The sequence below is a fragment of the Diospyros lotus genome, chromosome 7 (genome assembly GCF_014633365.1).
Source record: "Diospyros lotus cultivar Yz01 chromosome 7, ASM1463336v1, whole genome shotgun sequence".
Classification (NCBI taxonomy): Eukaryota; Viridiplantae; Streptophyta; class Magnoliopsida; order Ericales; family Ebenaceae; genus Diospyros; species Diospyros lotus.
This window is the reverse complement of record NC_068344.1, coordinates 29,351,436-29,364,859: the sequence shown is the minus strand read 5'-3', so window position 1 is coordinate 29,364,859 and position 13,424 is coordinate 29,351,436. Positions and strand designations below refer to the sequence as shown.

The 13,424-nt window shown below is 36.3% G+C and overlaps 1 long non-coding RNA gene across 1 annotated transcript; it reads left to right on the top strand.

Moving 5' to 3' along the window:
* Positions 1 to 260: 260 nt before the first annotated feature.
* LOC127806528 (uncharacterized) lies at positions 261 to 1,870 on the top strand. The gene is made up of 2 exons (XR_008024430.1): positions 261 to 1,292; positions 1,434 to 1,870. It is a non-coding gene; the product is annotated as an uncharacterized LOC127806528 (long non-coding RNA).
* The last annotated feature ends 11,554 nt before the right edge of the window (positions 1,871 to 13,424 follow it).

Genomic DNA, 13,424 nt, shown 5'->3' with positions numbered 1-13,424 from the left:
GACCACGTGGCCCTCATGCACGCAGCCGTGCGCCCCTGCGCACCACACGTGGCCTTGCTACGCGCCAAGCAACTGCAAGCCACTGCCACGTGCCCAACAACCATGCCACCTGCCTTCCACGCGTCCAACCCACTTTTTGTCACCAAAAATGATGCTCCAATATTGCTGCATTGATGCTTCCACGAAATCCCTTTCTTCTTAGCCTATAAATAGGCAATAAATACTTAAGGAAATAGGGGGAAATTGGATAGGGAATTAAGGATTGTTTTGCCTCCATAATGCTCACCAACCTTCTTTCTCCTTAGCCTATAATTATGGATGGATGCTTGAGGGAAAGAGGAGATTTTGGAGAGATAAAGGAGATTTTGGTGGTGTGAGCTTGAGTAACGAGTCTGTTCTTACCAGAGTTGAGGAAAAATAATTAAGGCAAGTTTTCTTCTTAGTTTTTGTAAGTTCTTCCTCCTCTTTGTTTCATTTAAGAGGCAAGATCTCAGTTTTCTTATTAATATGCAAGTTCAGTTTCTCCCTCTTCTCAAGTTCATGTTTTTAATTTGCAAGTTCTTATTCCTATTAAGGCAATTTCTTCTTCCTCTTTATTCCACTTAAGAGGCAAGATCTCAGTCTTTCTATTAATGAGTAAGTTCTTATCCCTATCTTGCATGCTATTTTCTTATTTTATAAGTTATTTCCCTTTGTTAGTAAATTATTTTAGGATTTACATTTATACCTATTAAATTTCAAATAGGGTTTTGTGTCACCCTATCTTTTTTTGGAAATGATGCTTTATTGTGGACATGCAAGGGTTTGATGTTGTCTTACATGAATGTTGCCCTATTGTGCATATTGCTTCATTAATTGCATGTTAGTTATATATGAGAAGTTATTATGAATATACATGTTATGATAATGCATGAAGCATATATATGAAAATGATTTTTAAAAATATGTAAAGACCTCATGATGCACGTAGCGGACGAGTCCGCAGGATATATCTGCAAAGAAAGTGTTGAGCTCAAAGTTGGACTTCGGTCCCAAGTTTACGTTATGGACTTCGGTCCCAAGTTTATGTTATGGACTTTGGTCCCCAAGGTTTCGGACTTCAATCCCATGCTTATAGTTCTAAAAAGTACTGCATATGAGCATGGATACAGGTATCATCATTTTATCATGTGAAAGTATCTTAAATGGCATTTATGTCTCTTTTGTTTCTTGATACCCATAACTCTTATGCTCGCTTTCTTCCAGTTATACTTGCTGGGTCTTGTGGCTCGTGTTTGCTTGCATCATTCTAGGTAAGAGTAAGGCTAAAGTAGAAGTCGAGCCAAATGAATCAAGATCTATGGGGTAGCAATGTGTATAAAACCATCTCAATCAAAGGTCTTTAGGGGTGTTTTGTGGTGTGTAGTATTAAGTTATGCTTGTTTATATTTCAGGTTGTACCCCTAAAGGGATATAGTGAGTTTATGAACCCTGATGCTATCGCCACCACTTGTCGCTCGCGATGCTTGCATCATCGTTGTCTTCGTTTCAACCGTCGCCGTCGGCACTTGCTCTAGTTGCGGCCATGCTCATTGTTGGCTTAACATGGCATCATCTATTGTTTCTTCCTCTTTTAGCTTTTTGGTTTACACATTTTCTTTTCAAGGGAAAAGCTTTCTCCAGAAGCTCTCATAATAATAATATAATATATATACATGTACATATTTATGTAATATAACACGCATAGACATCTTTTCCTCCTAGCTTCCTTGAGAAGCTTTATAATGCCTCTTGATTTTATTTTTTAATTTTCTTTTTTTGCCAAGCATCCTCACAAAGCTTCTTCATACAACACGTATATAGATATAAAGAGAGAGATTTCTCTTCCTTTTTTTCAATTATTTTTATTTTTAAATAAAATAATAATTAAAAAATGAAACGATGAGAGATGCAAAAATATTAACTGAAGGAACATACCATTATTGCGATGATCACATACGTGTAATGTTTTCTTTTTCAATTGATTTGATTTGGTTTCATGCGACTTGAGATTGTGTGAAATTCGTTGTAGTATTAATAGACTTTTTGGACTTTTTCATATATGGCGCTAATTATTATTGCATGGATACAACAATAAATTTGTAGAAAGGAAACATCGTCTTCTAGTTGTCTAAGGCTGCAAAAATAAGAAAACAGTCAGAGGGCGCGTGGAGGTTCCCTCGCAAACACTCCAATGCTTAAATTAGACACTGAGTATAATGAAAGAAACTGTATTGAAATTAATATCAAAGACGTCGTCCATTTTTAGGAATAAATGTCTCCTTATTTATAAAGAAATATAGAGTGATTTAAAGTGCAATAGAATTAGAGTTCTTGTATATTACGCTTATCTTGATTTATCTTAATCTGATTAGGACTAAGATAAATGTAGATAACATCTATCTTAATATTTTAAAACATATTAGAGTTAAGATACAGATAACTTGTATATTTTATAGATGATATTTATCTTATCTCTTTTAAGGATAGAATTTTTTAAGAATGATCTTATTCAAATATTTTATATATCATTTGAGAATTAAAATTCGTTATGGATAATTATCTATCATTTTTTGAGAATATTTAAAAAAAAAGTTAAATGTTGAACTTATAGTGTGTTTGATAGTATGAAAAATACATAGAAAATGTCATATCTAAGAAATTGAATTCCATCTTTGATGTTTGACACATTATATTTTTCATGAAATTGAATTCCTTAGTATAATCATTAAAGCATGTTTTTATCTCTTTTCTATGAAAAATTCATTATAGGGGAAAGATGGTTTTTATTTTTCACGTAAGTTGGAAAATATTTTCACGTAAGATGGTTTTTATTTATCAAACACACCCTTATAGTATTTGCGCACTTTGTGAGAGTCTTCCCACATATAAAAAATTTATACCTTTTAACTCAAAAAGATATTTTGACTTTTTAATTTTTTTTGACATTTTAATAAATTTTTACTTATCACACAACACAAAATCTTAAAAAAGAAAAAGTAATGAATTAAAGATATTACAAAAGTTGGAGGAGATGCTGTTTAAAAAAAGTGAGCAATTTCAGCACAGTATTTGGCAACTTCCAGCCAAAAATCATCCTCACCGAGCACAATTTCAACACCAAGCGCAAGAAAAATTGTCAACCAGTACTTCATCATCTAACACGTGGAAGAAAGCGCTGGAGATAGAAGGAAATTATTTAGCAAGCAAGAAGAATTTGTCAGCCACTACTTCATCATCTAACATGTGGAAGAAGGCTCTAGAAATAAAAGGGAAATTATCCATCAAGCTCAAGGAAATTGTCAACCAATTGATCATGGGTTGGACACGTGGAACAAAGGCTTGGAGAAAGGGTAATTAACAGGATAAGCTGACCTTGTCACCTTGAGAAGACAAAAATGCCCCGGCAAACACAGACTGACCATGTCATATGGAAAACAAACACAGAGATGGCAAAGTCCTCACCACGCATCCTAATCCAATTCGTACAGGCTGAGCCTGAGGCTGCACCATCCATCCATCCAGTAGATGAAGTACATGGGCATCTCCACAATTTATTTTAAAATGACTCAAATACTCCTTCACTCGGAGACGAGGGACGCCAAAGGGACGCGGTCGTCGACGACGGCGGACGCGCGGTCACCGGTCAGGGTTCACATAGACCCAGGACGGCGGCCGGCTAGAGAGAGTGAGAGAGGCTCGCCTGCGCCGCTGCCCGCTGCCGACGCTGACCGCCTGCCGCCGGACTGCCTAGGGCCCCACCAACTCTTGAGCCGACCCTTCCGCAGATTCAATTGCTTGCGGATGAAGTCTTCGACTGTCGCCCGAAACTCTTCATTCGTCATGGACACCGTCGCTTGCGGCTTGGCTTCTACCTCACCCGCCCTTGGCTTCTCGCTACCCGACTTCCTCATCCTCGCTGGAGAGGCCGCCGCCTCCTTGCCGGTCCTTTCGGACTGGCTCTTCCCCACTTGGTGGTCTGCCAGAGGCGGGTTGGTCTCTGCCCCCGTCTCGGCTGCTGGCCTCAATGTCTCAGGCGGGCCGGAGTTCTTGAGGGAGAGATTGACGGACCAGAGTCGTTCTAATTAAGAAGGAAGGAGCTCGGGCCAGCTGGGGCGGCGGGTGCAGTTCGCCGCCGCGGTTTGGCTGCAATGTCTCGGGCGGATCGGAGTTGTAGAGGGAGAGATTGATGGACGTGAGCCGCTCAAAAAAGGATGGAGCACGGCCAAGTTGGGGCCGGGGCTGGGGTTCGTTGCCGTCTGGCTGGTGGTGGCGGCCGGTTAGATAGTGCCGATCACGAGGTTCAACACGCAGAAGAGGATAGTTGGCGTGAACCAGTTTGCCATAGAAGCCCACATGGTTCCGAACCTAGCTGCCGCTTTATCCATGGGGGGGGGGGGGGGGGGGGGGGGCACTGTCTATTTGGTGCCGGCCATAACTGTCGCTTTACCCGGGGGCGTGTCTATTTGGTGCAGGTTATTTTGCGCAGTTATCTTTTTTAATATATCTTAAATATCTTTATTTAAAAAGTTATCTATTTGGTGCCGGCCATAGCTGCCTCTCTATCCGGGGGCGTGTCTATTTGGTGCCGGCTATTTTGCGCAGTTATCTTTTTTAATATATCTTAAATATCTTTATTTAAAAATTTATTTATATGGGGGAGGGTGGGGGGGGGGGGGGGGGGCGTTGTCTATTTGGTGCCGGCTATTTTGCGCAGTTATCTTTTTTTAATATATCTTAAATATCTTTATTTAAAAACTTATTTATATCCTTTTATTATAGCCATTTTCTTTTTTAATAAATTGACCATCATCAAACATACATGATATGACAGATAAAAAAAAAGAAGATAAAAATACACAATCAGACACATAGACACACACACTTTTATATATATAATTAGACACACATATAAATATACACATATATATAAATACGTAGACACACAAATATAGACTAAAGTCATACTTATCCCTTTCAACTTTCTCAATTTAACTATTTTGTCTCTTGAATTTAAGAAAGAGTCTATCAGTCCCCTCAATTTTTCATTTAAGACTTATTAAACACTTCAAAATTTAAAATCACCTCTAGGACTAAACGAATGTGACACGCGTATTTATTTAATATTAAATTTTATATTAATATGATATATATTAATAAATTATAAATTATTATTTTATTATTGATAGAATGCAAATATATTGATGTCTAATAAAATTTTATCTGTTATTAAATTATATATTTTTATTTATTAAAATTTTATATTAATACAATATAAATATATGTTGATGTCTAAATAATAAATTTTTATTATTAAATATTGATAAATTATACACATATATGTTTGTATTAATAGAAATTTATTATAATTTATTAATATTTAATAATAAAAATTTATCATTTAGATATCAACATATATTTATATTGTATTAATAGATAAAATTTTATTAGACATCAATATATTTGCATTGTATCAATAATAAAATAATAATTTATAATTTATAATATATTAAATACACCTCTAACCCCACCATTAAGGCACCCTGAACCCAGGGTTCGGGGTGCCTTCTCCGAGGAGAGGTAGTCTCTATCGACGGGTATGGTGTGCGTGTGTCTATGTGTATATATATATATATGTATGTGTGTGTCTCTATGTATATATATGTGTCTCTGTGTGCACGTGCCCGCGTGTATATATATGTATGTGTGTCTCTATATGTGTATATATATATATGTGTGTATTTGATTGTGTATTTTTATCTTTTTTTTTTTTTGTCTTCACCCTATCATGAATGGGCAATCGAGTATGGCGACTGATGACCAATTTATTTTCATCCCATCATAAATTGTTCACATATATGCATGTATATATATATGTATCTATCGTGATATTGGTCGCTATGATGCCACATTTGATTTTGTAGAGACAACCCACATTCACATAGTCGGTTGATTCAAATTGTTGGGGTTTAAGGATGTGTTCAGGGATGACTATGTATAAATAGTTGTGGTTGCATGATAATGATAGAAGATGGTGATATAAGAGGATATTTTTGAAAAACTTTGACTATAAAAAAAGCTACAAACGATAAGAGAGAAAATATTAATTTTTAATGACTACGAACAACAAAATGGTGGGTGGGAATAGAATTTCCCTCGAGGGGAGGGCCAGAGAGCTTTATGAATCATCTATGAGGAATTTGTTAAAGGAGAATGCGTGGAAGACGGTCTGACAGATGGGAAATTATCTTTATAAGTTCAAAGAAATTAAAATATAAAAATTCAAATGGATTGGAATATGTCAAAGATAAGTTGTTAAATAATATAAATAATTTTTTAAAATATTATTATTTTTCATAACATTTCCCCACTCCCTGTTAAAGTTGGTTGCATTCGTAATTGTGTAATTGTATTTGTTGATTTTGAATAACACGAGGGTATTAATTCTGACCAGATCTCTTATAATTCTTTTTTTCTTTAGATTATAATGAAATTCTATTCAACAATAATTGCATTTCCTTTCCGTCTTATCCTCACAATTTATAAATTTGATAAGATGATCCCCTTATTTTCATTGCTTTTCTCATTTTCTTTACTAGTGTTGTAGTATTGCTAATTGATGTTGCATAAGTATCAACTTGATTTGGTGGTGGTTGAGGTCTTGAATTGTCATTGGTAAGTTTGTGATGAGAGAATATTTACAGGAGACAATTTTACTGTATTACCCTTGGGGGTTATCATTAACTTGGAGCCATGTGTGTCAGTAAAAGCCAATATGTGATCGCCACGTGTTAAGTCCTAAGAGCTCTACGTATCTTTATAATCTCTATTATGATTTTGAACTGAAAAGAGATAGAGAAGAAGATTGAGTCAACCAAGAATATCTCCAATACCACAAGAATATCTCCAACATCCCAAGAATTATCTCAATTGGGGAATGTTATCTTTTCTCCCCATGGAAAGGGGATCGGCCTTTATTTTTGAAAGATATCTTATCTCCTAAGTAAAATACCAAGCAACATCTATAAATAGAGGAAAACCTCTACAGGTATGGGGGATCTGACCCCTAAGGTACTTTTCTATTTTTGTCTATTATTATCTTCAATTTATAACCCTATGAACTGACTTAAGCGTTGAAGTAATCACGGGGAGCAAGTCCCCACCCTTTTTGCAGATTCTTGGTCCGAGACAGAAAAAAGTGATCGACTTTGCATCATCAATTGGCGCCCACCGTGGGGCCCTCGTCTTTTCTTTTTGTTTGCCAAGTACAATTTCAAGCCGTACAAACTCAATTACATGTATGTGCTGATGGCATCATAGGTACGCTCGTTCTTTTAATATTTTTGTGCCTGCTATGATTTTATTTTTCAATTATTGTTTTATGCAAAAAGTAATTGAAAGAGAAGGCCAAAAGATTCATATATATATGTATATATATGTTGTAAGAAGTTCTAGTTGAGGCATAATAGAAGATTTAATCGCGAAGAGCAAGAATAAAATAATTTTGCCATTGTTTTGCATCATATGCACACATATACATCATATACAAATGCGAATGAAAGAACTAGCATGAATGAGAAGAAATTGAAAAAGATGGCATTATGTATATCCACCATTAATTCATGTGTGCAAGCATCGATTTATGTATAATGGCTTCTCATGAAATTTGAATCAGAAGGATGTGCATAGGTGATGTATATATTACATATTGTAAAGTACATCTATGTATGCGTACCATTATGGGTGGAGACAAAACTGCCAAACATATGTTATGCATATTATATTATGGACTTTGTTACTTTTCCATCAATTTCGCTCTTGCATTATATTATGAGAAGTTTCAAAGAAAGTCTGGAAGAAAATCTCATGTGCAGCATTCTGGAGAAAAAAGATTATTTTTATCCATTATACCGGCATATTAAAGCTTCTAGGTAAGAAGAGAAGTTGTCTGCCATGTATATTTATATTATGTACAAGCAGAGAGGCGCAACAAAGGCAAGCAACGACGATTGACAGAGTAGAAGAAGGAGCAGCTTGTGATGTCTACGTAAGACCGTTCAATGGCTTAACAGTCTTCTTAGAAAACAGAGATGATAGCCTCTTATTTTGCTTCTTTATTAATTAATCCTATATCTATCTCTTGATGTGCTTCAAGAAATTAATCCTGCTGCCTTTGTTTTATTTACTGTGACTGTTTGCCTTTTTGGAAGAATTCTCTTTGTTTTTATCTTCAGAGAAAATACGCGAGCAAAATCAAGAGTTGGATTCTCGTCTCTCTTTGACGCAATGGCGTATGGCTATTAAGAAAGCAGAGATTGAAATAAGTAACAGAAGGTCGACCACGATAATGTCCAATGGAGGACAGTGATGATCTACAAAGTGACAGTCGCAAAAGACCTAGACCGAGGCAATTAGTCTCCCCTAAAAAGTTGCTGATAACCAAGGTACTGTTAATTTTGCTTTAGCTCTTGATCTATTTTTCCGCAGGATTGTAGCTGTAGCCACCAGCATCCCTAAAATCGAAGCACCCAATCAAACCATTAGACCAATTGTAAATCTGATTGGTCAGTTTGGCAGAGAAATCGACTATTGCCTATTTAGGAAAAATTTGCTTCAGGTCAGAATCTGCTTTAGAGAAAGTTGATAAAAAATGATGGAATTCTCTTTAGAAATGACCATGTACACTCCGGTCTCTGCAACTGATTCAACGATAACATCATACAGTGATGGTAAATTCTTTATTTTTTCTAAATTATTGGGTCTATGCATTGTCCATTGTCTCAATCGATAAAATGTGGGTTGCTTCTTAATTGCACCTGTTGAGGTTGAAAACCTCAAAAGGATGAAACTTGACTTCGTTCACGCGATATATATCATATTCTCTCTGAGACATCTTTTGAGCCACAACATCAACAAGAGGCTTCTCCGATGAACATAACACCTCTTTCCAGCCATAAGGCATTATTTCATGACTGTTGGGGCCATATTAGGCCAACTTGTATCCTCAAGAGATGACCAATGGCCAATGGGATGCATTTTTGCTTGGCAAGTAAACAAGGAAGGGTATTAGGCCACTGCACAATTGTAGACGTGTATACTCATATATATGATTTTGGAATTGCGGATATAGGCATTTTACCGAACTGCGAAAATAAAATATGGACATAATTTTGGATTACAGACGTAGGCATTTCGCCGAACCGCGAAAATAAAATATGGATATTCTTTAAAATCTCGTCATCAACTACAAATCCAAGCCAACATGTGCATAAGAAGACCGAGCGTTCGAAAGGTCTCGACAACGTAAAAACAAAGGATTAGATGTGATTCTCGAGGGGCCTCGAACCCCCGAACACTCAAAATCAAAGGATCAGATGTGATCCTCGGGGGGCCCCGAACCCCCGAACACTCAAAAACAAAGGATCAGAAGTGATCCTCGGGGGGCCCCGAACCCCCGACAACTCAAGACAAAAGGATCACATATGATCCTCGAAACTCCTGACAACTAAAAATCAAAGGGGACCACCCCTAATAATTAAGGAACGAGTTCGGGGGTTACGCACCTCTATCAGGCGAAGACTCAAAGGGGACCACCCCTAATAATTAAAGAATGAGTTCGAGGCTATGCACCTCGACCACCAAAGAATCAGAGGGGACCACCCCTAATAATTAAGGAACGAGTTCGAGGCTATGAACCTCGACCATTGGAGGCTCAAAAGGGACCACCCCTAATAATTAAGGAATCAATTCCAAGAATCACTCCCAAAACAAAAAGAATGTTCGATGTAACCCTCCCTTAGTTCGGAAAAAACCTCCAACGAAAGCCGAAGGATCAAGATTCTCGTTAAGCAAGCAGCGCTACATGAAAAAGTTGCCTTATCGGGATAGTAGAGCTTATCCTAGTACACCTAAATAGTTAAGGGCCAAGATTTTATGAACTTTGGAAAGCAAGCGAAAAAGGGAAATCTAGGCCACCACAGCCTCGACCAGCGGCCCCCGAAGACGAGGCACGCAGCATTGGCCAAAGGCCTCGAAGATAAGGCACGCGACCCCCAAAGACGAGACACGTAGCCTCGGCCAGCGGCCCCGAAGATAAGGCACGCGGCCTTTGCCACCACAGCCTTGGCCAGTGGCCCCCGAAGATGAGGCATACGGCCTCGACCAGCATAGCCTAGGCCCTAGGCCAAAAATAATAATATATATATATACATATATATATATATACTAATTTAAGAGCTAGCCCCTTTCTACCATAGGAAAATCCCCAAATGTCTCTATCAGCTCGAGCGACCTAATCACCCTCTGCATGGAAAGAGTGAAAGGGCACTGGGAGACTTAAAAAGCGAATTCAGCATCCGAGACTGCTAACCCAATTTTTAGTAGAACTTTTTTACAGAGGCTTAGAAAAACAATGATGACTACTCCTTCAGTTGCCCAACCTCCTCGCTCAATCAACTCAAGGAATGGGGGGCAAGTGATGAGAGAATATTTACAGGGGGCAATTTTACTGTACTACCCTTGGGGGTTACCATTAACTTGGAGCCATGTGTGCCAATAAAAGCCAATATGTGATCGCCACATGTCAAGTCCTAAGAGCTTCACGTATTTTTATAATCTCTATTATGATTTTGAACTGGAAAGAGATAGAAAGGAAGATTGAGTCAACCAAGAATATCTCCAACACCACAAGAATATCTCCAACATCCCAAGAATTATCTCAATTGGGGAATGTTATCTTTTCTCCCCATGGAAAGGGGATCGGCCTCTATTTTTGAAAGATATCTTATCTCCTAAAGAAAAGGCCAAGCTACATCTATAAATAGAGCACAACCTCTACAGGTATGGGAGATCTGACCCCTAAGGTACTTTTCTATTTTTGTCTATTATTATCTTCAATTTATAACCCTATGAACTGACTTAAGCGTCGGAGTGATCACAGGGAGCAAGTCCCCACTCTTTTTGCAGGTACTTGGTCCGAGACAAAAGAAGGTGATCGGCTCTACATCATCAGTTTGTTTGTGATGTGTTCTTATCTTGACATTTGAAATTAATATAATTTTAATTAATATATATTAAAATAAACATTATTGAAAATATAATGAAATTATTCAAAATTTGAAAAAAAATGCTATACTTACATTGCAAAATGATGATGTTGCGACCGTTTTGTATCGAGTAAGTATCAATTTGTTAGAAGAAGTTAAAGAACTATTATAATCTTTAAAAATCATTATCATTTCACTGTACTCAAACTAAGCAAATTAAAACCCCTGACGAGTAAGTTAGGCTATAACCCACAACCTCATTTGCCCAAGTAAGTTATGCACTTGGACTTCATGTGGGTACATTTAATAAACTTGTATTCTTCACATATCATAATAATAAATTATCCAATAGTTAAAAGAAAAGGCATCAAAAGATAAAATAGATAACACTAGTACTTTAAGTGGAAATAATTCAAGCATGGAGTTTGAGCTTGTCGTATAAGTGCTCTCATACAACTCTTCATTGTCTCCAAATTCTCAAAAAACATCAATAATTGAACTTAAGATTCCCTTGATATTGGAGATGAAAGGGAGATGAGTTATTTAGCATAACATGAGACACCTTACACACTTATCACACAAATCATTCATATCATTTATCCTTAACCTAAAATGATATAGGGTAAGATTTGGCATTGATGAAAGCTCATATAAGAGATAATTCAACATTGTTTGTGGACAAGTAAAAAGAAGAGTTGTTCTTCTACAAAAGTTTATTTATAAAATGGATGAAAATCAATTATAGAAGGAAAATGCTTGAGAGCCAGATAGTCTTATCAATAGACTTATAGAAAGGGGGTAAAAAGACGAAATTGCCCCTTCTTCTCCTTTCCATGCTCTGCTCTCTTCTCACTCTTCCCATGACTGCCACCTCGCCTCGTCGTCGCGCCTCACTGCCATACTACTGTTGCCTTGCTGCCTTCGCCTCGTCAACTGTCACTGCAACTTGAAGATGTAGTGATGATCGGCGAGACGAGGGCAACAAAGCTATGGCAACATGGCAGCGAGATGAGACCAATGACAAAGCGACGATCATAGAAGGGAAGAAAAGAGAGAAGGGCAGTAACCCACTTTGTAAATTTATAAAGTAGACAGGGGCAATTTTATCCTTTTACTCCTATTTTGTAAATCTCTTTGTTATTCTTTCTGACTCTATTGAAAAACTCATTATGAAAGTCAAATTTGTACCCAACTATACAACAAATACATTAGTGCACAACATCATATGAAAGTGCAATAACCAAGGGACCAACGCTCAATGCCAACCACAACAATCAAACTGATTAATTTAAAATTACATCTTTACCAATTTACTTTTGATCCTATGAAAATACTCCTAGACCCTACTTCTTTACCAATTTACTTTTGATCCTCATAAATTTTTCTTAAAGTTCAATAATTTGTCTAATTATTGCTGTATTCCTTATCAGGTTAAAGTTTTAATTAATTTAAAATTAATATTTAATATTCAAAATTTTCTTCAAATTTCGAATATTACACATAATGAGCAAGATTGTTTTGAAATAAAAAATCCAAAAAAAAAATTTAATAACATGAAATATTTATAAAAATGATTTAGACTATAAGAAATTAAAGTGAAATTTATTTTAAAATATTTATATATTAGAATAAAAAATAATTTTAAAGAATCGTTCCATGTTTATCAAATATCTAGTTCAAAATATATCTCTCATTTGACAAACATCCAATTCAAAAGATATACTAGTGAAAATTTTACTTTATAGTTTTCAACATCTTAATGTCTAACTTAAATATCGGAGAGCCACGCAAAAATTTTCCGTGCCCTCTAATTATTTTCTCTCTTGTAGTATTAGGCAGCATCAAGTCTTAGGATAAAGATCTATGACATCAAATCTCGAGACAAAGACCTTAGGAAGACATTAGATCTCGGGACAAATAAGGTATCGAGTTGATAACAATCTTAGTTGGGTTGATGACGATATTTGCACCCTCATAAATTCATTGTTATGTTTGAGCAACAATACCTTTCACATTTAGTTTTAGGGCAAATTTGAGCTAGATCTAAATCTGAGCAAGACTTTAATATATGGTTATTAAGTATTCTTTGGGTTCTTTCATAGTATTGTTTCTTCAATTTATCTTTCAATTTCTAGTTCATTAATTTGTGACTAGAATTTTGTATTGAAATTACCAAGTTATACTTCTTCATGTTGTCTTCAATACCCATTCACTGGTTTGTTCCAATAGACAATCAATCGTTTTGAAATCAAATTCAAAGTAGAAATCATAAACTAGTTTAGCATTTTTAGCATTTTTTTTTTTTGTTAAGTTTAGTGTTTAATATCTTAAGTTTGATTAATCAAATTTGAGAACAGCCTG